At 42.7% G+C, this 24,977-nt stretch overlaps 1 protein-coding gene across 2 annotated transcripts in view; it reads right to left on the bottom strand.

The window, feature by feature from the left end:
* Positions 1 to 13,891, bottom strand: part of HIPK3 (homeodomain interacting protein kinase 3) — a 100,438-nt gene extending 86,547 nt beyond the window's left edge. For both annotated transcript variants that reach the window (XM_003254384.4, XM_003254382.4), the window contains exon 1: positions 13,252 to 13,891. The gene's annotated coding sequence lies outside the window, so the exon portion shown is untranslated. The remainder of the gene's footprint in view (positions 1 to 13,251) is intronic.
* Positions 13,892 to 24,977: the final 11,086 nt, after the last annotated feature.

The following is a 24,977-nucleotide window of genomic DNA, read 5'->3' as shown; positions in this document are numbered from 1 at the left end:
GTTCTATCCTATGTGCATACCATAATTTGCTGGACTGCTTTTTTTCCAATTTTTTTCACTGTTCATATGAAGTTGTAATAAGCAGTTTCATACAGTTGTTATACATTCTTTCTTTTTAATATCTTATTTTTACTGTAAGTTTTCATACATTCTCAATTTTCTTAGCCAGGCATGGTGGCAGGCGCCTGTAATCCCAGCTACCTGGGAGGCTGAGGCAAGAGAATTGCTTGAACCCAGGAGGCGGAAGTTGCAGTGAGCCAAGATCACACCATTGCACTACAGCCTGGGTGACGGAGAGAGACTCCGTCTCAAAAAAACAATAATTACATAAATAAATAAGGTTTCAAACATAAACAAAAGGCAGGCCAGGTGTGGTGGCTCACGCCTGTAATCCCAGCACTTCAGGAGGATGAGAGGCAGGTGGATCACCTGAGGTCAGGAGTTCGAGACCGGCCTGGCTAACATGGTGAAACCCCATTTCTATTGAAAATACAAAAAATTGGCCAGGCGTCATGGCACGTGCCTGTAATCCCAGCTACTCGGGAAGCTGAGGCAGAGGAATCGCTTTCACCTGAGATTCAGAGGTTGCAGTGAGCCAAGATCACGCCATTGTACTCCAGCTTGGGCAACAAAAGCGAAACTCCGTCTCAAAAAATAAAAATAAAAAACCATACACATACACACACACACACACACACACACACACGGCACTAGAAATGAGGATGCTAGATAGGGAATCTAGGCAAAGGATTTAGAAATAAGATAATTCTGAGGTACTTGTAGGGGAAAAATATGGACATGAATAGGAGGTTCAAAATATGAGTTGAAAGCTAAGAACTGAGTAGGGGACACTGTAAACAATTATCTGAAGGAATACATAAGCTATAAATAAAAAAAAAATACGGGGGAGCCTAGTAGGAGCAATCTCATTAAAGTGGCATAGACAGAACTATACTGCCAAAGGCTATGAAGTGAACAGAAATCCAAGTAGAGGCCAGAGAACACATTTAAGAAGTTTAGAAGAAACAGAAAAAGAAACAGAGGACACTAGACTTGGAGAGGCACAATTAAAAGATAGTTGCTTAAGATCTCAGATACTTAGGCATGTTAAAAAGCTGAAGGAAAAACAGTCAATGTTGTACAATAAATATATATAAGTTTACCTGTCAAAAAAAAAAAAAAAGGAAAAAAAACAGAACTTTAAGTTTTTGGACAAGCTCCAGACATTGAGAAACACAATTCTAGATGAAGCCCACAGAGAAAATAGGGAGTAATCTTGGGGGAATGAAGAGATGTTTCTTTCCTTGAGAAGAGTGAAATCCCAAAGTGTGTACTGTTGGAATTAAGTCCGGAGGTAAAGGGTTGGAAATCTGGGAGAAGGTCATACCTACTGACCTTTATACAGGAAAGCGACTCATCTGTTAGAAGTAAAAAAAGATGCGGGAGTAAAGGAGGGTTTTGAGAAGCTAAGTTTGTTGATGACACATTCACAACTGCTTGGTCAGGTACCTGCCAAGCTATGCAATAAAGATGCTACACATTGATTAAGGTATGTAAGTTGAGTATCATATGTCTGTATTTGACTCCTTTTATGATAATAGTATACTTGTTTTCCAACATCTGTTATACACTTTAGGGAACGTAAAAACGGATAGAGCATGGTCCCTAAACTTAATGAACAGTTCAGATATGAGTTCATATTTTTAAATGAAAGTATAACATTCCCAAAAATGTTATATATTAACTTCTAATAGGTTAGGAAGTTTAGGTATTTCATTTTCTTCCAATAGAATTAATGCAAAACCATTTCAAGCTAGATAGACCTTCAGATGTGAGATGCTTTAAGGAGATTTCGGATTTTGAGATACTTTAAGGAGAAATTACAGAGTGGCCACTAGAAATAGTTTCAGAAATGCCACACTAGGCTTAGAGAAGGCAACTCATAAGGCAAACACTCCCAAAAATTTTCTGTTCAAGGCTACTGGCAATTAATCATGTTATCATACCAAACACTTTTCATACAAGATTCTTTTTTTAATTTTTTTTTTTTTTTTTTTTTTTTTTTTTGGTGATGGAGTCTTACTCTGTTGTCCAAGGTGCAGTGCAGTGGTACAATTCTAGCTCACTGCAGCCTCTAACTCCTAGGTTCAAATGATCTTTCCATCTCAGCCTCCTGAGTGGCTAGGACTACAGGTATGCACCACCTCACTCAGGTAATTGTATTTTTTATAGAGATGGAGTCTCACTATATACCCAGGCTGGTCTTGAACTCCTGGCTTCAAGCAATCCTCCCACTTCAGCCTCCTAAAGTGCTAGGATTACAGGCTTAAGCCACCACACCCAGCCCAGAATTCAATTTTAAATACACATGTACAAAATATCAAAATGTTGCCAAATTGTCAAATTTAATTAAGAATACCGTTTTTTGTTTGCTTGCTTATTTGTTTTTGAGATGGAGTTTCACTCGTCGCCCAAGCTGGAGTGCAGTGGCACCATCTTGGCTCACTGTAACATCCGCCTCCTGGGTTCAAGCGATTCTCCTGCCTCGGGCTCCTGAGTAGCTGAGATTACAGGCGCCCGCCACCGCACCCGGCTAATTTTTGTATTTTTAGTAGAGATGGGGTTTCACCATGTTGGTCTGGCTGGTCTTGAACTCCTGACCTCAGATGATCTGCCAGCCTCAGTCTCCCAAAGTACTCGGATTACAGGTGTGAGCCACCACGCTTGCCCAAGAATACCTTATTACATACAATTATACTAGGAGCCGAACAATAAAATACTTGCCATTTTCACATCTCTGCTTTTAAGGACTCCAAGTTAAATACACTTTTAACTTACATAAATGAAATACAAAAATAATATTCCGGCCGGGCACGGTGGCTCACGCCTGTAATCCCAGCACTTTGGGAGGCCAAGGCAGGCGGATCACGAGGTCAGGAGATGGAGACCAGCCTGGCTAACACAGTGAAACCCCGTCTCTACTAAAAATACAAAAAGAAATTAGCTGGGCGTGGTGACGGGCGCCTGTAGTCCCAGCTACTCAGGAGGCTGAGGCGGGAGAATGGCGTGAACCCGGGAGGCAGAGCTTGCAGTGAGCCGAGATCAAGCCACTGCACTCCAGCCTGGGGGACAGAGCAAGACTCCGTCTCAAAAAAAAATTAATAATAATAATAATAATATTCCTTTTGTGTAGTGGTTTCAAGTAAGTTACAGCTAGCAGGTTCAACATTCTTAAAAATACCTTGCAATGTGCACTGGGCACAGTGGCTCACGCCTGTAATCCCAGCACTTTGGGAGGCGAAGGCGGGCGGATCATCTGAGGTCAGGAGTTCGAGACCAGCCTGACCAACATGGTGAAACCCCATCTCTACTAGAAATCCAAAAATTAGCCGGGCGTGGTGGCAGTTGCCTGTAATCTCAGCTACTCAGGAGGCTGAGGCAGGAGAATCGCTTGAACCCAGGAGGCAGAGGTTGCAGTGAGCCCAGAGTGCGCCATTGCACTCTAGCCTGGGGGACAGAGCAAGACCCCGTCTCAAAAAAAAAAAAAGAAAAACTTGAAATGTTTTCACCTTTTGTTTACTTTCCAAGGGTTGGCATAGGAATGAGGTTTAAAGGGCTCTACATTCTAAATTTAGGAGAAAGGAAATATAGCTAGAAAAGCAAGCCTAATAGAATTCCCTCAGGCAATGTGAAAACTGTACAGGTCCAGAAGAAAAAAACATGAGAAAACAAGAGAACTGTATTACTAGCCACGTCTGAGAAATATGACCTTCTCTTTATTTAAATTAACATACAGTTTATCTCTATAAGATACTTCAACTATAAAACTGATTAGCCTTAATGAAAACACTTGTCACAAGATAAAACTGGTAATTTTTTTTCCATCAGGACTTGACAAAGTTTAAAAAAAAAGAATAAAGTTAAAAATTAGGGTTTTTTGGTTGTTTGTTTTTGAGATAAGGTCTCACTCTGTCTCCCAGGCTACAGTGCAGTGGCACAATCATGGTTTACTTACTGCAGCATCGACCTCCCTGGGCTCAGGCAATCCTCCCACCTCAGCCTCTCCAATAGCTAGGACCACAAGCATGCACCACCATGCCTGAATAATTTTTGTATTTTCTTTGTTTTTCGGTAGGAAAAGGTTTCTGCATGTTGCACAAGCTGGTCTCAGACTCCTGGTCTCAAGGGATCCATCCACTTCAGCCTCCCAGAGTGCTGGGATTACAGGAGTGTTCATATTTTTCAATGACTTATTTTGGCTTTACCCACTGCAAGAACAGCAGTGAATAACACACAACTTTAACATGAATGCTACTATTTTAATATCATTTATTTAAATATTTCATATTTAATAAAGTAAACAGCCTAAGAAGTTTGAATGTGCTATTGTTAATCATTTTTCTTAAGCAGTGTTTTTCTAACTTAGGTGCACATATACAAATATAAAAGAAAATTTACAGTATTCAGCTAATTTCACTTGTCATATACTTGTTCAAAGCTGGGACCACGTGTTAGTCTCCTCATTCACTGCACAGTACCTTGCACTTAGTGGACATTCAAATATGTACTAGATAAAATAGGTTTGTTTTGTTGTTGGTTTTTTTTTTTTTTTTTTTGAGATGGAGTCTCACTCTGTCGCCCAGGCTGGAGTACAGTAGCTCGATCTCGGCTCACTGCAAACTCCACCTCCCAGGTTCACGCCATTCTCCTGCCTCAGCCTCATGAGTAGCTGGGACTACAGGCGCCCGCCACCACGCCCAGCTATTTTTTTTTGTTTTTAGTAGAGATGGGGTTTCACCGTGTTAGCCAGGATGGTCTCGATCTCCTGACCTTGTGACCCGTCCGCCTCGGCCTCCCAAAGTGCTGGGATTACAGACGTCAGCCACCATGCCCAGCCCATTTTGCTTTTTTTTTTTTTTTTGAGACAAGGTCTCGCTCCATCACTCAAGCTGGATTGCAGTGTGGTACGATCTCAGCTCACCGCAGCCTCGACCTCCTGGGCTCAAGTTATCTCCCACCTCAGCCTCCCCAGTAGCTGTGGCTACAGGTGCACACCACCATGCCCAGCCAGTTTTTGTATTTTTTGTAGAGACGGGGTTTCACCACGTTGCCCAGTCTGGTCTTGAACTCCTGTGCTCAACGATCCACCCACCACAGCCTCCCAAAGTGCTGGGATTACAGGCATGAGCCACCATGCCTGGCCAATAAGATAAATAGTTTTCATACAAATATTTTATCATTATCTGTCATAATAAAATTTCTATCTTTTTTGTGGCCACAGTCTGTCATCAGCTACAAAAAATATTTAAAGCACACTAAACAGTGATTACAAATCCACTATTTTTGAACCCAATATTATTCTTACCTAACTTTAAAATACAAAACTACAACCAATACACTGCAGAGACATTTTACTGTCTCCATTGAAAATGTCTTATTAGAAGTTGGCCCAAAACATTCTTATTTGGCTTTGAGAATATAGCACAGCATCATAGCTATAGGTTATATAGCAGCATAACCTGTAATTTTCACAGTGATTTTATGTCACTATACCCTATTTAAACTCAATCGAAATTGTAATAAATTACATACATAGAGCCTTCAGAAGCACTAATTTAAGTCATACTTTGGAAGAAATGTCTAGAAAGTCAGGTTCAGTTTTCAATGTTATCACTCCATCTCATTAACTATTTAAAACTGTAGCATTATATATCTAAAGTCGTATAGTTTACCAAACCCACCAGACTATCTGTATTATTAAAGAGGTAACACGTAATTGAAATATGCTTTTAAAAAGTTGAAACAGACTTTAAAAGTTGGCATTTTTAGGCCTTTATATGCCAATTTATAGGGTAGGAAATATTTAATAAGCAAAGTTATTTCCTGCAAATGTTTTCAAGTTCACTATTTTGTTTTTAAAAACTCTAAAATATTTTGTATGTTTATAAATAATATACAACCAAGTAGGGGGAAGTAAAGAATTTGAAATAAACAACTTTTTTTTTTAGCAAATCAAATACTTTCTAAAATTTCTACAGTAAAGTAACTGTCTAACCAAATACAGCCAAGTTTTTATTTTCTAGCATCCTTAAGACAATTTTCTTGGTAATCCATATTAAATCAAATATAATTTATAAAAGCTACAAAATTTTTAGGGTGAGGAGCTCACCTCATACTCTATTGATTTCAGTGCCTACCAAATCTAAACTTTTTTTTCCAACTAGATTAGAAATGGAAAAGTTTCTGATCTTGGAACGTGCCTGATCTTGGAGGCTAAGCAGGGTCAGGCTTCATCAGTACTTGGATGGGAAAAGGTGTTCCAGCACAAACAATTACTCAAAATAAAAAGAAATTCTATCTGACCAGCCTTGGCAATCCTTTACTTTCAACATGATCAAGAATTATACGAAAGAATAAGTCTTTTACAACTTAAAAGTACAGCTCAAACGAGCAAATACTACATTTTCCTTTATTATGCTTCTCTAAATATCCACTTTTCTTTAAGTGTGACCTTTTTGTTTAAAAAAAAAAAAAGACAAGGTTAGCAGCAAAGAAAATGCAAGGTGAAAGTGTACCTAGAAATCCAGTCTTTAAAAGATATTTATCTCAGAAGAAGGTGAAAAGGACTGTGTGACAGACATAGATATCAGAAGTCTGAGTTTTAATTCATACATGATGTATCTTAGTTTTATTTTTTAAGATCTCCAGAAACTAAAAGGATATATCCTATAACTCAAACTCATTTTAACAGCAATATTATGTTCTATAGTCTTCACACTTGGGAGCTTCAGATTAGTCCTGGAACATAAGACTTTCTTTTTTTTTTTTTAATTGTAGAAAAAGCTTATCTTCCCCAAACTCCATCTTAAGGAAAAGTCTCTCAGATTGAAGAAACAAAAGACAGAAAGAGGAAGGGGTTGGGGGAGGGATTTTAAAAACTGAGGTCAAGGATGATAAACAGAGATGCTATTATTTCACAAGACTGATCACTTAGCAGGTCACTGACTTAATCTTTCCCTCAAGCTATTACAATTTTTCACTAAGTGAACTCTGGTCTCCAGCAACTTGGACATTTAAAATCATAGCAGCCAGGCGCGGTGGCTTACTGTAATCCCAGCACTTTGGGAGGCCAAGGTGGGCAGATCACTTGAGGCCAGGAGTTTGAGACCACCCTGGACAACATGGCAAAATCCCATCTCTACTAAAAATACAAAAATTAGCCAGGTGTGGTGGCAGGCACCTGTAATCCCAGCTACTCAGGAGGCTGAGACATGAGAATCACTTGAACCCCGGAGGCGGAGGTTGCAGTGAGCTAAGATCGCACCACTGCACTCCAGCCTGGGTGACAGAGCAAGGCCCTGTCTCAAAAATAAATTAATTAATTAAAGCAGATTTCAGTCTCCCAAATCCAATTAAACCAAGCTCCTCCCACTTCTACTGCCCAGTCTCCCCTGCCTCACCGCCTCACCATCTGCTCTCCCACTCAGTCTCCTACAGAATGGAAAAGGTCTCATTATTTTAGAAAATTAGAGAAATTGGGCCAGGCACAGTGGCTCATGCCTGTGATCCCAGCAGTTTGGGAGGCCAAGGCAGGAGGATCGCTTGGGCCCAGGAGTTCAAGACCAGCCAGAGCAACAAAGCACAACCCCGTCTCTACAAAAAATGAAAAAATTCAAGTGTCAGCAAGACCATGTTAGAAAGAAAGAAAAAGAAATGAAAAAATTAGCAGACATGGTGGCGATACCTCCTGTAGTCTCAGCTATTTCGAGACTGAGGCAGAAGGATCTCCTGAACTCAGGAGGCTGAGGCTGCAGTGAGCTATGATCATACCACTATATTCCAGCCTGGGCCATGGAGCAAAACCCTGTATGTAAAAGAAAAAATAAATACAAAAATAGAAAAAAATAAATATAAAAAGAGAAAAGATCAAATATAAAAATTAGAGAAATTAGTTTAAGGTAACAAAATACATTTAAGGTCAAAAATATGGTCCTCAGTTTGCTCCATTTCAAGCACTTTCTGTTGAAAAAAGCCTTCTCAAGTACTAACTTGGCATTAACTGCCAAATATAAAAGACAAAATAAGTCTGCTTAATAACTTAACTGTCTCCAAACCACAAATGCTGTCCTAAAAATACAATACATACTGACAATACTCATCCAGTTGTTTTAATTTCCACACAGTAAGAACAGAGGCTCTAGGTCCCTGGCATTAACAGTGGTGTCTCAGAATCCAGACAATATGTTGCCTTTGTTTAGTAACATATGTTCCAAGTATCAACTGAGGAGAACAGCCTGGTCTGCCAAAAAGCTCAAGGTTTCATTTGACAAACTTATAAATGTGTACCATACATCCTCCAAGTATCTATTCCATCTTTGTCCTACAAGTGACTAAGACAAGGTCCCAAAGAACAGCTATGGCAAAGCTACAGAAGCAGCACACTAATATTAAGTTGTTCTTCCTCCAAACCACTCTTAACTACATACCAAGCCAACCAAAAGAAGTGACATATTCTTCCTTAACTAGGCCACATAAGTACTGACTATCCTAAAAGTCTCCACTGACTCAGTACTTCTCCAAATATATATTCTTTTTTTTTTTTTTTTGAGACGGAGTCTCGCTCTGTCGTCCAGGCTGGAGTGCAGTGGCACAATCTCAGCTCACTGCAAGCTCTGCCTCCCGCGTTCACGCCATTCTCCTGCCTCAGCCTCCCGAGTAGCTGGGACTACAGGCGCCCACCACCACGCCTGGCTAATTTTTTGTATTTTTAGTAGAGACGGGGTTTCACTGTGTTAGCCAGGATGGTCTCGATCTCCTGACCTTGTGATTCGCCCACCTCGGCCTCCCAAAGTGCTGGGATTACAGGCGTGAGCCACCGCGCCCGGCCTCCAAATATATATTCTTAATATAAGTTGCTTAAGTATTAGGCAAGATATATATTTTTAAGCAGCTGGATCCAGAACCAGTTAGGACATTTAAAATATTTCCTTTACACATGAACAGACACTCTTCAAAAGACATACGTGTGGCCAACAAGCATATGAAAAAAAGCTTATCACTGATCATTACAGAAACGCAAATCAAAACCATGAGATACCATCTCACACCAGTCAGAATGGCTATTATTAAAAGTCAAAAAATAACAGATGCTGATGAGGTTGCAGAGAAAAGGGAAGGCTGATACACTGTTGGTGGGAATGTAAACTAGTTCAGCCACTGTGGAAAGCAGTGTGGTGACTCCTCAAAGAGCTAAAAACAGAACTACCACTGGACCCAGCAATCCCATTACTGGGTATATATCCAAATAAATATATACTGTTTTATCATAAAGACACATGCATGTATATGTTCATTGTAGCACTATTCACAAGAGCAAAGACATGGAATCAACCTAAATGTTCATCAATGGAAGACTCGATTTTTTAAAAACATGCTACATATGTACCATGGAATACTATGCAGCCATAAAAAAAGAATGATGTCATGTCCTTTACAGGAACATGGATGGGGCTGGAGGCCATTATCCTTAATAAATAATGCACGAACAGAAAACCAAATACCACACGTTCTCACTTATAAGTGGAGGCTAAATGATGAGAACACATGGACACAAAGAGGGGAACAACAGACACTAGGACCTACCAGACTGTGAAGGATGAGAGGAGGGAGAAGAGCAGAAAAAATAACTATTGGGTACTAGGCTTAGTCCCTGAGTGACAAAATAATCTGTACATCAAACACACATGACACAAGTTTACGTATATAACAAACCTGCACATGCACCCCTAAACTTAAAGTTTAAAAAGAAAAAATATATATATATTTTATAAATATATATTATATATTTATGTATATAATTTATAAATTTATAAATATAAATATATTATATACATAAATATATATTATATTTATATATAAATATTTATATATTTTTATATTTATAAATATATGTTATATATTAATATAATATATATTTTTATATTAATATATATTTTATATATATATAAATATATATTTATATAATATATATTTATCTATTATATATTTATATATATATTATATATATATATAATCCCTTTAGACTTACACCGGTATCACAAAAGATTCTCCATGACAAAGCTTTCAGCAAGTTAAAAAAGAGAAATACTACATCCCAGTGAAAGGTGTGGGGGGGCGGAATATCTTTTAAAAAATAAACACACTGATAGAGTCCTCCATTTTAACAAAGTTTTAGTAGTTTGTCTTTAGAAGTAACTTCCAAGTTAAACATATCACATTGGAAGTCTCAACTTTGGACATTAGAAAACCAGGACAGCTAAACACGAATATTTATTTTGGCAACGATAAATCAAGTTATTCTGTGTCCTCTAAGAGTTAAGAGTCAGAAATAACAACTTCTGGAAGGATTTTTAAATATGGAGAATTTCCTTAGAATATCTTTGAATCTAAATATTACCATGACATCTTTTCATCTCCAAACTTAAATGTGAGGTTGCAATGGGAACTACATTTTTATGCCTTTGAATTAACCACCAATAGTGCAATTCTAATTTACCTTATCACACTTGGTAAACTGTTGCTATGAAAATAACATTTAATAAGTTAACTCTTACCTGGTAAAATAAAGTTAACTCCAAAAGTTACCAGGATAAGTCATACTAACATTCAAATAAAAAATAACATGCAAACAAGCATTCCATGAAATGGATGTGAATCAGGTCTGAAAAATAATATTGTGGCATTCTGAAATTTACATTTTCCCTTTCCTCCTTTCCATTTGCTTTCCGGTTCATGCATCAAATATTAAAAACAAAAGTTCAATCAAAAAATTAATTTGATAGCTGCTGCTTTTTTAAGTTGCAGGGGGTGCAGAGAGGCTCTCCATATCTTGCATTAAACATAAAAACCTATGTGCCCATGCCATACTTGCAACAGCAACCTACCTCTGTAATTTACACCCTATTTTATGGTATCCAAAAAGTTAAGAGTATGATCTACAGCTTCTTTTCAAGCATGTTTACAAGAAGTATCTCATATAAACCATCCATTTTAATGTGACTCTAAAATCCCATGACCAAAAGCCAATGACCAGTTTATAAGCAAGGTAATGACTAGTTCAATGGAAAATATATTTTGACAATAAACTAACTAAGGCTGACTTACCATGTTATGATCTGCTTGCCTAATATGTATGTTTAGCTACTGTAGTCAGCAGTGCCCAAATATAAAGTTGAAACATTTAATGGCCAGTTCTGTTCTAGATTTCAAACTCATCTTACTTTTTTACAACAGTTTTAATCTAAGGTTCTCCACAAATACTTTTTTCTTAGAAAAGAGATCCCTTGGTGGGGGGGGAATTAAGGAACAAATTTTTCCATAAGTACAAAAAAAAAAAAAGACATGCCCAAACATCACAAATATTTCAACACATCTCTGCCTTAACATAAATTTTAAATACGTAAATTTCAAAAAAGGAAAATAAACCTCAAACAGGTTAAGCATTATAGTTCATAAATAAAAGTCCTCTACACTTTATTAATGCAGCCATAAATACACCAAGAAATATTTCATTGACTTAAAACTAAATAACTGTATCTGGCTAGTAAAATTGCAATTACTGATAAGTGGCACGAAAGCATAAGATAATCAATAAAACTATGAAAACTTTTTTTAAAAAAGGTCAGTCATATTTTACTTAAAATACTAAGCTTAATCATGACCTATCTAAACCTTATCATTGCTCATTGTATAAAATTAGCACTGCACTTGCAAACATAAGCAGAATCTAGACTTATCAAACATATGGTGAGACTTCACCAGCTTTTGAAAAATTAAATAAGAATATAGGATTAAAATGTCTTAGTTGGGTAAGCAGTAACGACCGTTAAGGCTCCAGACTTTTCATCAAAAATTTGATCAGAAAGGAAACCTCTTTTAAAATTTTAAAGAGCCCAGCAACTAAAACTTTGAAATTAACTGAGAGGGTTTGAATAGAAGTACTCCCACTTCAGAAGCTACAGCTAAAAGCAAATACCTAAAATAGCAAAAAGGGAAAAAGTGTCAGCAGATCTCCAAACTACTAGAAAGTACGCAAAAGCACACGCACAGACTGGTTTGCCAGCTAACTTTTCCGGCCCTGTACCAGACAGACATCAAAACAAAGTTTACAATAGAACCAACCATGAGCTTTCCTTCTAAACTGGACGATAAACTGAAATTTTTTGCTGTTGCTAATAGAAGCCCCTTATTATAATCAGAAGCAGCCAACTGACAGGTGGAAAAACAAATTCCCTAACAGGGCAGTAAGAGGTTGTGAAAACACGGTTCAAGGCCTGAACGTGTTACGACTACTCTGTAACAAGACCAAGGTAATTTACGCACACTCTTCAGCGCAATTCTTCAAGCAGAGATGAGACTGGGGAACAACAGGATTCCCCGAGAGCCACATACCATTTTACAACAGCCGTCTCCCTCCCGACAGAGAAACAGACATTTTCATCCAAAGTCTTTACGCCAGTTCTCCCAGTGCGGTGAAGGGAAGCGGGAGACAGCCACCGTAACGAGAGAAGCCGGCAACAGCCCCGCCGCGCGGCCGCCACGCCTTCCTCCCGCCGCCGCTGGGGACGCGGAGCCGCGGATCACATTTCTCCTCCCCAACAATCACACGCACGCACGTCCCCAGAGTTGACACCCTGCAAACCCGCTGTTCCACGACGCTGGGGACAGGGCCACAAAGCCCGGGACGCGGCCATCGGCTGGGGTGCTCAAGCTGCGTGCCCGCGCGTTTGTGTTTGTTCCCCTTAATGAAAGGAAAGGGATCTCCGTAGTTACGGCCTAGGACTGCGGAGGGGGAAGAGAGGCTCCCCGTGGGACTAAACAAAACTTCGGTTGCTGGGAAGAGCCGTTGCGCAACCTTGGCAGGGGGAGGGGGAGGCCGAGGCCCCCGGGCCCCTGCCAGGCGCGGCTTCCCAGAGGCTACGGCCCCCGCGTCCGGCGGCCCAGGGCCTGGCGTGGCGCCGGCTTCGAGGGAGCGGCCCATACCGGGCCACACCGTGGGGGCTAGGGCGGAAACTGGGAGCACGAGAGCGCTGGGGATGCGGATGGGGCACGGGACGCGCAACGAGTGCGGGCTGCTCCGGAGGGGTCGGGCCAGGCCCGGGTCAGGCTTGGGGTCCGCTGGCCGCGGAGCCCGCGGACGGAGCCGATCCCCCCACCCCGGGGGTGGCGGCGCCCCTCGCTCGACTCCCTTACCTTCCTAGAGGCCCGCGCTCTCTCCTCTTCGGGCGGCCGCAGCCCTGAGCATGTCCGGGGTGGGGCGCAGGGCCGTGCCGGGGACCGGGAGCCAGGCGCTTCAGCAGGCGGCACCACCCAGCCCGGGCTCAGCCCCTCTCCGCGGCCGCTGCCATCTTGTCCTGGCGGCTGAGAGGAAACGGCGAAACACCCTCCCCCGACCGCTGCTGCTGCTGCTGCTGCTCTGGCTGCTAAGCGCCGGGCCCGTCTCCCTCATCTTCCTTCCCGGGGATTTGGGGTGGGGACCGCTTGGCTAGGGCGAGGGGTAGTGGGAGGCCGGTCGGCCTCCGGCTACTGGGGCCTACGGGCGACGCAGGGTGCGGGGCCCACGGCGGTTGGGGCCCATTCCTGACGCCCCGGCCGGGAGCGGAGAAGGAAGACTGGCGGGAGTGGCGGCGACGGCGGGGCCCGCGGCTTGATCTCCTCAGGTCGCCGCGATGCCGGCAGTCGTCACTGAGGCAGCTGCCACCAGCCGCCCCAGCCTCGGGCCCCTCCTCCGCGCCCGGCGGCCTCGGCCACCGCCTCCGCAGCGCCACCGCCCGCCCGGCAGCGCTGCGCGCCCAGCCTGGGCGGCTCCGCTCCGCTCCGGCCGCGGCGCCTCCGTGAAGCCCCTCCCCGGGGTCCGCCCGCCAGTCCGCTGCCGCGCCCTTGTCGCCCGGAGCCAGCCTAGCAGCCCTTGCGGCCCGGACCCGGAGTTCCGCAAGCCAAACCTCCCGCGAAAGAAGCATCCGTCAGCCCGGCTCTGCTGTTCTGAACCTCACTCCATGCCCCCTCCGCCAGAAATACACATTTTAAAAAAGATCCCAATACCCGAAGAAAGGATTAAGATGCGGAAGCAGGATTTTACAGGCCTTTCGAGGTCCCGGAACCGTAATTAAGGATCTGTTTCTCGGCATTTGGTCGTTAAAGGTCCAAAAATAAGGATAGGGGAAATGCTCAAATGAACTACCTCAATCTAAAATAGGTTCTGCCCGCTCCCCTATCCCAAAGAGTGAAGAGAATTGTAAATCCAGGTTAAAGGACGGGGGAAAGGTCCTCTTGGAAATTTTTCAAGAGCATCTCTACTGTCCAAAACCCCGTAATTGTTAATTTCGCCCACCTCCACATTGGTAATTCTCCGTTAAATTAGTCGGTTTAACCCCCCAAAGACTAGTTTCTTCCTTCCTGGAGATTAGGAAATCAACAGAATGGCCCGTTTCAACTTACATAATCGTGGAACCATAGAATTTTAGGAATGAAAGAAGCTTTGCGATCCTTGGTCCCAACTCTTACACTCAGGAGTTCCAAGAAGTTTAGGTGACATGACCAAGGTTATACAGCAAAGCCCGTGTCTCCCACCCCATCTTTCCTCCTTACTTTTCCCTAGGAAACAAACGGCTTTCTAATACCTCACATTCAGAGTTGATTTTCTTTTATACCCGCTTCCTCAGGTTCCCTTTGTTCTGAATCAGTGTCTAACCTTTTGGGAAACAAACACCTTTCTCTCTGGAATGGAAGTGTCCTTTCTTTGTTTCCTTCATAATCTTCACTAGGAAGATTGAATTTACCAGAGATGTATTTATTCCCAGAAGTTTTCTATTGCAGTAACTGGGGCAGGGCAAAGGGAGTGGCAAATTGCTGCATATATAATAATACACATTTAATCCCTGCTGCTCTTCAAACCGGAAGATGAGTATTTTGGAGAATGCCTTTAAGAGACAAAGGAGACCGGGCGCGGTGGCTCACACATGTAATCCCAGCACTTTGGGAGGCTGAGGAGGGTGGATCACCTGGGGAGTTCAAGGAGTTCAGGAGTTCAAGACCAGCCTGGCCAACATAGTGAAACCTGGTCTCTAATAAAATGCAAAAATTAGCTGGGCGTGGTGGCGGGCGCTTGTAATCCCAGCTACTCGAGAGGCTGAGGTAAGAGAATCGCTTGAGCCACTGAACTCCAACCTGGGCGACAGAGAGATTCTGTCTCAAAAAGTAAAAGAGAAAGGATAGTATGCCCTGAGGCCACTGGAAATAACACTTTCGAATGACAGTTGTTTTCAAGTTAGAGAGGATAACCAGCTGAAAAGGCTTCCAATATAGAAAACAAAACAATGGCTGCCTTTCAGAGAGATAGCCGATGAACCATTCCTTTTCACTTAGTATTTCGTTACTTTTTATTTTTCTTAAGAACAATAGTCAAAAGAACCAAAGAGGATAAAACCATTTACTCAAAGGAGAAAGTTACAATAGTAGAAAAATCTGTCCGGAGGAACAGAGAAACTATTCCACTAGAACTTCAAATTTCAGAATTTTTGCAGACATTTAAGAAGGCCATCTCTAATGGAAGGCTTCCATTCCCTGTATATGCTACATCTATGAAGAGGTGGAAATGAGGGACAAAGATGTACTTTCCTTTCTATCTCCTGTACTTTGCTACTCACTACACTATATATTCCAGGAGGGGATTCATTCATCTTTTTTTTTTTTTGAGATGAAGTCTCGCTCTATTGCCAGGGTTCAAGCAATTCTCCTGCCTCAGCCTCCCGAATAGCTGGGACTACAGGCATGCCGCCACCATACCCAGCTAATTTTTGTACTTTTAGCAGAGACGGGGTTTCACCATGTTGGCCAGGATGGTCTCGATCCCTTGACCTCGTGATCTGTCCGTCTCAGCCTCCCAAAGTGTGGGATTACAGGCGTGAGCCACAGCGCCCGGCCTCATCTTTTTTTTAACCATTACATTGCAAGTGCCTAATACAGTGCCTGACTTGTAGTGGGACCTTAGTAAATGTTGCAAAATAAGTAAATCATTAATTCCAGCCCCCCTTCACTTTATACCTATTGTCTCCTAACCTAATTTATTTACCTGTAATCTCTTCCCCGTCAAATCTTTCTTTTTTTGAGGCGGAGTCTCACTCTGTCACCGAGGCTGGAGTGCAGTGGCACCATATCAGCTCACTGCAACCTCCGCCTCCCAGGTTCAGGTGATTCTCCTGCCTCAGTCTCCCGAGTAGCCGGGACTACAGGCCTGTGCCACTACGCCCAGCTAATTTTTTGTATTTTTAGTAGAGGGGGTTTCACCATGTTAGCCAGGCTGGTCTTGATCTCCTGACCTGACAGAGTCTAACTTTGTCGCCCAGGCTGGAGCACAGTGGTGTGATCTCCATTCACCACAGCCTCAACCCCCTGGGCTCAAGGGATCCATCCACCTCAGCCTCCCACCTAACTGGGATTACGGGCACGCACCACCACAGCCAGCTAATTTTTTTTATTTTTAGTATAGAGATGCGGTTTCATTATGTTGGCCAGGCTGGTCTGGAACTCCTGGCCCCAAGTGATCTGCCCACCTCAGCCTCTCAAAAGTGCTGGGATTACGGATGTGAGCCACTGCGCCTGGCCTTCAAATCTATTCTGAACACAAACATCTAGATAATCTCCCAAAGCCCCTGATGTAGCTATTTTACAAAGTTTGTGGTTTGTTTGTTTGTTTGTTTTTTTAAGGAAAATTTCTCATAGTGCTAAGATCTCTCAAAAATGCAGGCTGGGGGAGGGCGTGGTAGCTCACACCTGTAATCCCAGCACTTTGGGAAGCTGAGGTCGGGGGATCGCTTGAGCCCATGAGTTCCAGCCTGCAGTGAGCTGTGATTTCGCCACCACACTCCAGGCTAGGTGACAGAGCAAGATCTTGCCTCTAAAAAATAAACAAGAAGATACTAAAAAAAACCTTAATGTTTTCATTCAAAAAAATTACTTAAGGGCCAGACTTGGTGGCTCACACCTGCAATTCTATCACTGAGCAAGACCTAGCCTCTTCAAAAACCTATCTCTCTCACAAAAAATACAAAAACTAGCCTGGCCTGGTGGTGCACGCCTGTAGTCCCAGCTACTCGGGAGGCTGAGATGGGCCCTGAGGCTGCAGTGAGTTGTGATCACACCACTGCACTCCAGCCTGGGCGACAGAGTAAGACCCTGTCTCTGAGTGAGTAAGTAAATAAACAAATAAAATCCTTCACAGAACTAGCCCACAAGGAACTCAATCAACTTTTTGTCTCCTTACTCCAGCCACTCTCTGGAGCTCCATAGGTGCCTGGATCACCTTCTGCCTGAAACATTCCTCAAGTATAGCCACCCACCTTTCTTTCCTGTCCTTACTCAAATATTGCCTTCATGGTGAAGCCTCCTCTTCAGCGATGACCACCTATATTTACATTCCCTGGCTTTATCTTTCTCCTTGGGGCTTGCCATCATCTGAGATACTATGATATATATTTTCTGTTCCCTTGTCCCTCAAGGTAAGCTTTCAGAGGGCAAGAATTTTTGTCTGTTTTCTTGACGCTTTGATCCCCAGAGCCTAGAACAGGGCCTGGCATCTAAAGGGAACTCAAATATTTGTAAAGTGAAAAAATAAATTTTCTATGGAATCAGTAAGAAGCCCTCCGTAAACTCAGACTGCGAGCAGTCACAATTGTTTGAGATCACCCAGCCATGAAATCCAAGCCCTCTCTCTCGGCTATTCCTCCCACCTCTGCCTCCAAAAATTACTCTGCCCAGGCCAGGCGTGGTGGCTCATGCCTGTAATCGCAGCACTTTGGAAGGCCAAAGCGAGTGGACCACCTGAGGTCAGGAGTTCGAGACCAGCCTAGCAAACATGGCGAAACCCCGTCTCTACTAAAAATACAAAAACTAGCTGGATGTGGTGGCACACATCTGTAATCCCAGCTACTTGGGAGGCTGAGGCATGAGAATAGCTTCAACCTGGGAGGCAGAGGTTGCAGTGAGCCGGGATCACACCACTGCACTCCAGCCTGGGTGACAGAATGAGACTCTGCCTTAAAAAATAAAATAAAAATAAAATTACTCTTCCCAAAGGAGGCCAGTCCTCCTCGCACTCACCTTGTGTTCTTCGCTGCCATTGCTCCTCGTTAAACCACATATAGGTGTTCCTGTGAAGAGATGGCCCTCCGCAGGCTCTGCAAATGACGCCAATGCTTCTGTCCAAAGCCATGCAGTTTCAAGAAAAAGCTGGGAACTTTTTCAGAGCCTGAGTCACCAATCCACACTCCCCTTCCTCAGGGAAGTTGGTTGTTGTTTTGTTTTTGTTTTTTTCTGCAGTCCTTGGGTATCCTTTCTTACCATTGCACCTTGGGAAAATAGAAGGTACCCTGTCAACCAAAAAGAGCCCCCTAGGTACTAATATCAAGGAGGAGAGGTTCACCATGGGGACTTCTGTCTCCTCCCTCCCAGGAGGTCCTGGCTTTTTTTTTTTTTTTTTGAGGCGGAGTTTCGCTCTTGTTGCCCAGGCTGGAGTGCGATAGCTTGATCTCGGCTCACTGAAACCTCCGCCTCCCGGGTTCAAGCAGTTCTCCCGCCTCAGCCTCCCGAGTAGCTGGGATTACAGGTGTGTACCAACACGCCCGGCTAATTTGTGCATTTTAAGTAGAGACAGGGTTTCACCATGTTGGTCAGGCTGGTCTTGAACTCCTGACCTCAGGTGAGCCGCCCGCCCCAGCCTCCCAAAGTGCTGGGATTACAGGTGTGAGCCACCACGCCTAGCTGTCCTGGCTTTCTTATACAAATAATCTGTCTTCTTCCTGGAGATCAGCTTTGTATACCTGAGCCTCAGGAAGGGGCAACTGGAATGGAAAAAAAAAAAAAAAATCCATTCAGGAGCATGCCACTTCCACCACTCTGCATAAACAAAAAGCCCAGTCAAGTAACTCTTTGCAGCCCAAAGATTTGTTTCTCCTTCTAAAAAAAAAAAAAAAAAGAAAGAAACTGTTTCCACTAAATTGTACAGATAAAACACTCATATTTTTAGAAGTTCACAATCTCATCTTTATCTGGGAGTTAGGTACTACAGTCAGCACAAGGCAAAAATCTCACATAGTAAAATTCATCCTTGAAAATTACCTCAATTACCTGTAAAGCATAATATACATTGTTTTGTATATACAACCTAAACACAATATGTCTATATTAATGATATGTTACTTACAGTTAGTCATAAATTAAATTTTCACGTTTCACCTCTTGGAGCACTTCAGAAATTTTATGAAGATTATAACAACTGGTTAGCTTTTTCAGTTTCTTTCTGTTTTTTTTTGTTATTGTTGTTGTTGTTTTGGCAGGGTCTTGCTCCATGGCCCAGGCTAGAGGGCAGTGGCACAATCACAGCTTGCTGCAGCCTCGACTTTCCAGGCTCAAGTGATTCTTCTGCCTCAGCCTCCCGAGCAGCTGAGACTACAGGCATGTGCCACCACACCTGAAAAATTTTTGTATATTTTGTAGAGACAGGGTTTCACCATGTTGCCCAGGCTGATCATCTTCTTTATATACAGTCTAGTAATCACACTCTTTGTCAAAGTTTTGCTAGAGCCCTCAATTAATCATTCAATTTCTTCCTTCAGGATAATGAATACACTAGCATGTCACCCCATCTGACACCCAAATAATCTCTCTGTGGTTGGGGAATCATTAAAGTACTTGGCACATTATCTCCATAGGTTTTTGCCAAAATGCACCTTTCAGATTTGATTGAATCATTGCCCACGTGCTTCAGCAACTTGAATGGAAAGTCCTGCCAGCACTCACACCATTTACATTGTTCTTTCTCTCCAGAGCTGCTGTATTTAGTTCTCAGAAGTTAAATGAACTTATGATGCACTATAATGAACTAGCATCAGTTTTATATTTTAAAAAATGTTTAAACTAAGGTAATGCAAAACAAGGCAAGTAAGCCTTCAATCTTGTTTTCATCTCAACATTTCCCTGCTCACAAACCTTAGGACTATTGTTTTACCTACTGAAAATGTCCCTGTGTTTCAGTTTGGCTGTTGAGGCACATTACAGTTGGATCCCATAAAACCTTTTATCCATTTTTTCCTATACTCCATATGATCCCACCAAAGAGTTCTTTTCCCTTTCCCCAGCTCTAACCCTTATTTCTCCATGCCCAGTAGCCATTCTTCAAAGTCAAAGTTAAATGTTTACCCTTCCAAAAAGCTTTGATTGAACATCCAATTCTTGTGTGTGTGTGTGTGTGTGTGTGTGTGTGACAGCATTTCACTCTTGTCACCCCGGCTGGAGTGCAGTGGCACCATCTCGGCTCACTACAACCTCTGCCTCCTGGATTCAAGTGATTTTCCTGCCTCTGCCTCCCGAGTAGCTGGGATTACAGGCAGGAGCCACCATGCCCAGCTAATTTTTGTATTTTTTAGTAGAGACGGGGTTTCACCATGTTGGCCAGGCTGGTCTTGAACTCCTGACCTCAGGTGACTTACCCACCTCAGCCTCCCAAAGTGCTGGAATTACAGGCATGAGCCACCACGCCCAGCATGAACATCCAATTCTTAAGCGATATTCATTCACCTCACAAATATTGTTTAGTTCCTGCTATATACCAAGAACTTTTCTGAATTATTTTATAAAATAGCTCAAGGATAACTATTGTGACTCAATAGTAATTGAGCCACTGTGGCTCACCTGTAATCCCAGCATTTCGGGAGGCTGAGGCAGGAGGATCCCTTGAGGCCAGGAGTTTGAGACCAGCCTGGCCAACATGGCGATACCCTCTCTCTGCTAAAAATACAAAAATTAGCCAAGTGTGATAATTTCAGCTACTTGGGAGGCTGAGGCAGGAGAATCGCTTGAACCCAGGAGGCAGAGGTTGCAGTGGGCTAAATTGGTGCCACTGCACTCCAGCCTGGGTGACAGAGTGAGACTCTGTCTCTAAATAAATAAATAAATAAATAAATAAATAAATAATACGGAGAGATTAACATTAATACAAAGAGATTAAGAACCTTGTCCAGGCTGGACATAGTAGCTCACACCTGTAATCCCATCACCATGGGAGGCTGAGGGGGGAGGATCTCTTGATTCCAGGAGTTTTAGACCAGCCTAGGGAACATGGTGAAATCCCCATCTATGCAAAAAATACAAAAATTAGCCTGGGCGTGGTGGCTGATGCCTGTAATCCCAGCACTTTGGGAGGCTGGGCAGATCACTTGAGGTCAGGAGTTCCAGACCAGCCCGGCCAACATGGTGAAACCCCATGCAAAAATTATCTGGGCATGGTGTCATGCACCTGTAATCCTAGCTACTTGGGAGGCTAAGGCAGGAGAATTGCTTGAACCCAGGAGGCGGAGTTAGCAGTGAGTAGAGATCGCAGACTGTACTCCAGTTTGGACAACAGAGGGAGAACCTGTCTCAGGAAAAAAAAAAAAAAAAAAAAGTATATATATATATTAGCTGGGTAAGGTGGCATGTGCCTGTAGTCCCAGCTACTGGGGAGGCTGAGGTGGGAGGATGGCTTGAGCCTAGGAGGCAGATGTTGCAGTGAGCCAAATTTGCGCCATTGCACTCCAGCCTGGGTGATCAAGTGAGACTTTGTCTCAAATAAATAAATAAATGGTAACTATTACTATTCTCATTTTACTAGTGAGGGAATTGAAGTATTGAAGTACAGAGACCCTGTCTAAAAAAAAAAAGCAGCAGCAGCTTGTCCAAGGTTACATAGTAAATGATGGAGTTGGATTTGTATCCAAGCTGTCTGGCCTTAAACCTCTATCCCAAAATAAGATTTCCACTAAATGAAGTCTTTAAAATGTTTCTGGAAAACATGTAATCCTAAAGGAGATTTTAATTTCTCTTGCAAGGAGTTAAAATTGAGACTTGTGTTCCTGACAGGTCTCAGCATCAAATCATGGATATGACAAATATTAAACTATGAAAGGAAAGTAGAATTTTATGATCCTCTAAAACCGTACATGGAGAACAATGGTTCAAGCTCATCTGGTTTCATCTCGTTTTACGGATGAAAGAACAGAGGTTCAGTTAAGTAAGAACAAAAACTCAGACAGATTTCATTACTTACCCAAGACCATACAGGTCCAGTCCTCTTGCCTCAGTCATCCCATTTATAAATCAGAATGACTGTCTGTAGTCCCAAAATAGGAACTCCCCGATTTATTATTTACTTATTTCCAAATTCCTTCTTTGCTCTCTTTATATTCCTTCTTCCCTTCAGTCCTTCCATATTAAACATTGATTGCCTATTTTTAGGTAGTAAATCACCCATTCCTTCTTTCTTGGCTCATGTGCCACAGTGAAATGTATGAGGAAATATGCAAGGACCTTACGACAGTGGAGTGTGTTCAGTCATGCACATAACTATAAAAAACTACAACAAAAACCCTGCCTGCTAACACCAGATTCCTCTGGGATAGTGAAATGTCAGGCACTTAAAAAGAAATTATTTGAGTGCAGTGGCGCTATCTCAGCTCACTGCAACTTCCGCCTCCCGAGCTGAAGTTCAATTCTCATACCGCACCATAACCTATCCTGCATATGTGTTAGTCCAGCTCTTCTAGAGGACATAATATAAGGAACTGTTCCCAGGGCGCCAGAGTGGATGAACGTTGAAGATAGCTGTGACTTTAAAACTTTCAGAACAGGCCAGGCACCGTGGCTCAGGCCTCTACTCCCAGAACTTTGGGAGGCCAGAGTGAGCGAATCACGTGATGTCAGGAGTTCAAGACCAGCCTGGCCAACATGGTGAAACCCTGTCTCTACTAAAAATACAAAACTTAGCCAGGTGTGGTGGTGGGTGCCTGTAATCCCAGCTAGTCGGGAGGCTGAGGCAGGAGAATCACTTGAACCTGGGAGGGAGAGGCTGCAGTGAGCCCAGATTGGGACACTGCACTCCAGTCTGGGCAACAGAGCAAGACTCTGTTTCAAAAATCAATCAATCAATAAATAAAATCATAACGGACAATAGAAGTAGGTCTAAGAAAATGTGTGAGGCTTAGACTGGTACTCTTTCTTCCTTGCTTTTCCTCAGGATGCCCCTTATATTACATTTCGTCTACACACTTGGTTTTCTCCCTTCTTTGTTCAAAGACTCTCTCTTCAAACTGCTTCAGATTATGCTCTCATTATCAAAAGCGCCCCACTGGAACACACCTCTTCCCACCAGGTATGCAGAGATCCTTCACGTTGAAATTACATCTTTCTTTGATCAAATTACTCATTCCCCAAGTCAATTCAAGTTTAATCTTAGGAAAAGTGTGCTTTTTTTTTTTTTTTTTAGACACTCTGTCACCTGGGCTGGAGTGCAGTGGCACTATCTCGGCTCACTGCAACCTCTGCCTCCCAGATTCAAATGATTCTCCTGTCTCAGCCTCCCGAGTAGCTGGGATTACAGGCACTCGCCACTATGCCCAGCTAGTTTTTTGTATTTTTAGTAGACACAGGGTTTCACCATGTTATCCAGGCTGGTCTCGAGCTCCTGACCTCATGATTTGCCCGCCTCAGCCTCCCAAAGTGCTGAGATTACAGGCGTGAGCCACCACACCCAGCCAGAAAAAGTATGCTATTTAAAACATACTTTTATTTTATGTTTTATAATATCCAAAGTAACCAATAGCCCAAACAAAGCCTTTGTTGGAATAAGAAAAAGGCATTGACTCTACTTCCATCTGTCAGAAAATTATCTTTTTTTTTTTGGAATAAGAAAAAGGCATTGACTCTACTTCCATCTGTCAGAAAATTATCTTTTTTTTTTTTTAATAAATATATATACCAGGTTTTTTCCTATGGCCGAGACTAGAGTGCAGTGGTGTGATCACAGCTCACTGAAGCCTCGAACTCCCAGGGTCAAGTGATTCTCCCACCTCAGCCTCCTGAGTGGCTGGGACTGTAGGCATGTGCCACCACATCCAGCCAATTGTTTTATTTTTTGTAGAGGCAGAGTCTCTCTATGTTGCCCAGGCTGATCTCGAATTCCTGTTCTCAAGTGATCCTCCAGTCTCCGCCTCCCAAAATGCTGGGATTATAAGTGTGAGCCACTGCATCTGACCCAGAAAATTTTCTTAATATACCAGTTTTGTTAAAGCAACACGTTTTTGCCATCTGTTAGAAAAACGTCATAATAAACACACACATCTTTGATATCTGCAGTGTAAAGCATGCCTGTCCTCATGCAGCAGCTATGCTGATACAGCCTTCCTTTCTTGTCTTTTGACAAGAGAAAGAGAATCCTGTTAACTGTACAACTTGGGACATATTTCATAGCCTCCAAAGTCTTTTTCCTCATCTTTGAATTTGATGTAATTGTGTCTACCTTGCATGAAGCTGAGAATTAAATGAGATGGTCAGCTGGGTGCAGGCTCATGCCTGTAATCCCAGCACTTTGTGAGTCTGAGGAGGGCAGATCACTGGAGGTCAGGAGTTTGAGGCCAGCCTGGCCAACATGGTGAAACCCTGTCTCTACTGAAAATACAAAAATTAGCTGGGCATGGTGGCAGATACCTGTAATCACAGCTGCTTGGGAGCCTGAGACAGTAGAATCATTTGAACCCAGGAGGCAGAGGTTGCAGTGAGCCGAGATCATGCCACTGCACTCCAGCCTGGGTGACAGAGTGAGACACTGTCTCGAAAAAAAAAAAAAAAAAGAAGTGGACCCTAATTCCCTTCCTTTTGTGGGCTAGACTTGGTTACTTGCTCTTAACAAACAAAATAAAATGGAAATGATGATGTGCAACTTTAGACACTAGGTCATAGAAAGGTATTATGGCTTTCACCTTGATACTTCTCCAACTGCTATGTTGCAAGCCTTATGGAGAAACTCATTTGGCAAGGAACTGAAGCCTTTGGTCAATAGCCATATGAAAGAGCTTGGAAGCAGATCCTGCAGCCTCAGTCAAGCCTTCAGA

This window comes from Nomascus leucogenys, chromosome 15 (genome assembly GCF_006542625.1).
Source record: "Nomascus leucogenys isolate Asia chromosome 15, Asia_NLE_v1, whole genome shotgun sequence".
Lineage (NCBI taxonomy): Eukaryota > Metazoa > Chordata > Mammalia > Primates > Hylobatidae > Nomascus > Nomascus leucogenys.
The sequence above is the reverse complement of the archived record's forward strand: the minus strand, read 5'-3'. Positions and strand labels throughout refer to the sequence as shown.